Source organism: Callorhinus ursinus, unplaced genomic scaffold (assembly GCF_003265705.2).
Source record: "Callorhinus ursinus isolate GAN/ISIS: 27379988/994484 unplaced genomic scaffold, GSC_fseal_2.0 scaffold6, whole genome shotgun sequence".
NCBI lineage: Eukaryota > Metazoa > Chordata > Mammalia > Carnivora > Otariidae > Callorhinus > Callorhinus ursinus.
In genome coordinates this window covers 62926198-62928458 of record NW_027397068.1, presented here as the reverse complement: position 1 = coordinate 62928458, position 2261 = coordinate 62926198, and the positions used below count along the sequence as shown (strand labels likewise).

Below are 2261 nucleotides of genomic sequence, written 5' to 3'. Positions count from 1 at the left end.
GAGGTTGAAACTTTAAGAGAGGGTACTTTTAGAAGATCCCAGAGGAATTGATGGTGATGATATTAACAATTTACATTTTTGAGAAATTATTGTTGTTGGCTTATTTCAAAGCCAAATACACCACCTCTTTCTTGCCAACACATTTTGTCCTGCTCAGTAATACAACAAAATTGATCTAAGTATTCTGTGTAAGAATTACATTCTAGGATAAAGAAGATGTGGTATATATACACAATGGAATATTATGCAGCCATCAAAAGGAATGAGATCTTGCCATTTGCAACGACGTGGATGGAACTGGAGGGTGTTATGCTGAGTGAAATAAGTCAATCAGAGAAAGACATGTATCATATGACCTCACTGATATGAGGAATTCTTAATCTCAGGAAACAAACTGAGGGTTGCTGGAGTGGTGGGGGATGGGAGGGATGGGGTGGCTGGGTGATGGACATTGGGGAGGGTATGTGCTATGGTGAGCGCTGTGAATTGTGCAAGACTGTTGAATCACAGATCTGTACTTCTGAAACAAATAATGCAACATATGTTAAGAAAAAAGAAAAAGAAGAAGATAGCAGGAGGGGAAGAATGAAGGGGAGTAAGTCGGAGGGGGAGACGAACCATGAGAGACGATGGACTCTGAAAAACAAACTGAGGGTTCTAGAGGGGAGGGGGTGGGGGGATGGGTTAACCTGGTGATGGGTATTAAAGAGGGCACGTTCTGCGTGGAGCACTGGGTGTTATGCATAAACAATGAATCATGGAACACTACATCAAGAACTAATGATGTAATGTATGGTGATTAACATAACAATAAAAAATTTAAAAAAAAGAATTACATTCTAGTCACATTTTCCTGTGCTATACACAGACCACCTTCAATGGATTTTCGGGTTTTCACAAAATTCTTATTCAAACATTTTAAGTATTTCAGTTCGATAAATATTTATGAAATGTCTACTGTGTACTCAGCATTGGGAATATGAAAATAAGTCCCAGATCCTGATCTTGATCAGCTTAGTCTAGCAAGGGAGACAGACACAGATACAAATATTTTCAACCCAGTGCGGTAAAAGAATGCACAGGTCCTTTATAAACTGAGAGAATAGCTAGCCATTGCAGCCTGGAGGCATGATGGAAGACTTCCTGCAAGAGGCATTGTCTGCATTAACAAGTCTTGAAAGATGAGTCAAAATTAGCTAGCTAGATGGGGGCTAAGTTTGTTTTGGCTATGAGAACAACAGGGGCAAAGGCACAAAGACATAAAATAGCGGTATGTGTTGGGGGAATGTGGAGCTGTTTTCAGAAATGCTGGAGAGAGAATGACTGGATCCAGAGCTGGGGGTATGGGGTTGGTCAGTCACACTGCACTTTGTATGCTGTAAGATAAAGAGGTTAGTCTCAATGCTCTGGAAGAGCTCATCCTTTGTATTTTGTTTTGGTTTTGTTTTGTTTTTAAAAAAGATTTTATTTATTTATTAGAGAGAGAAAGAGAGACTGTGCATGGGAGGGGGGAGGGTCAGAGGGAGAAGCAGACTCCCTGCTGAGCAGGAAGCCTGAAGCAGAGCTCAATTCTGGGACTCCCGGATCATGACCTGAGCCGAAGGCAGTCGCTCAACCAACTGAGCCACCCAGGCGCTCCATCCTTTGTATTTTGATGTTTCCTAATTCCCTTTCTGGGATCTTAACCTTCCTTTTACTTTCGAAGGGCACCAGGAACGGCAGCATTCCCTGCGCTGGGTAGTAATTCCACGGCTTTCGATAACAGGGTGCACATGACATGCCATGTGCACATTAGGGAGGGAGTACAATTTAGAACAACTCATTAATGTTCAGTTCATACCTGCCCAAAGGCCATGCTGATTTTTTCTTTTTCTTTCCTATATTAGTATATGGGCCACCCCCCTTGATATTTTCTGGCAGCGGTACCAATCAGCTTTATGCAGAAGATCTCGTCCCAGATCTCTCCACTAAATCTGTGATCTGAAGTAGTTCACAATCTCCCTGGCTCTCCGAGTCCTTAACTCTAAAATGAAGGGGGTATAAGAGATATTTGAGGCTTCTTCCATTTGTGACATTCTGTAATGCCAAAGGAGGGGGGGGGGATTTAGGTATAGAAACTGGCTTAAGGGGGGGGCACCTGGGTGGCTCAGTCTGTTAAGCATCTGCCTTCGCCTCAGGTCATGATCCCAGCATCCTGGGATCCAGCCCCATGTCAGGCTCCCTGCTCTGCGGGGAGCCTGCTTCTCCCTCTCCCTCCTGCT

The 2261-nt window shown here is 43.4% G+C and overlaps 1 pseudogene; it reads right to left on the bottom strand.

Moving 5' to 3' along the window:
• Window positions 1-1803: 1803 nt before the first annotated feature.
• LOC112819457 (U6 spliceosomal RNA) lies at window positions 1804-1901 on the bottom strand (annotated as a pseudogene).
• Window positions 1902-2261: the final 360 nt, after the last annotated feature.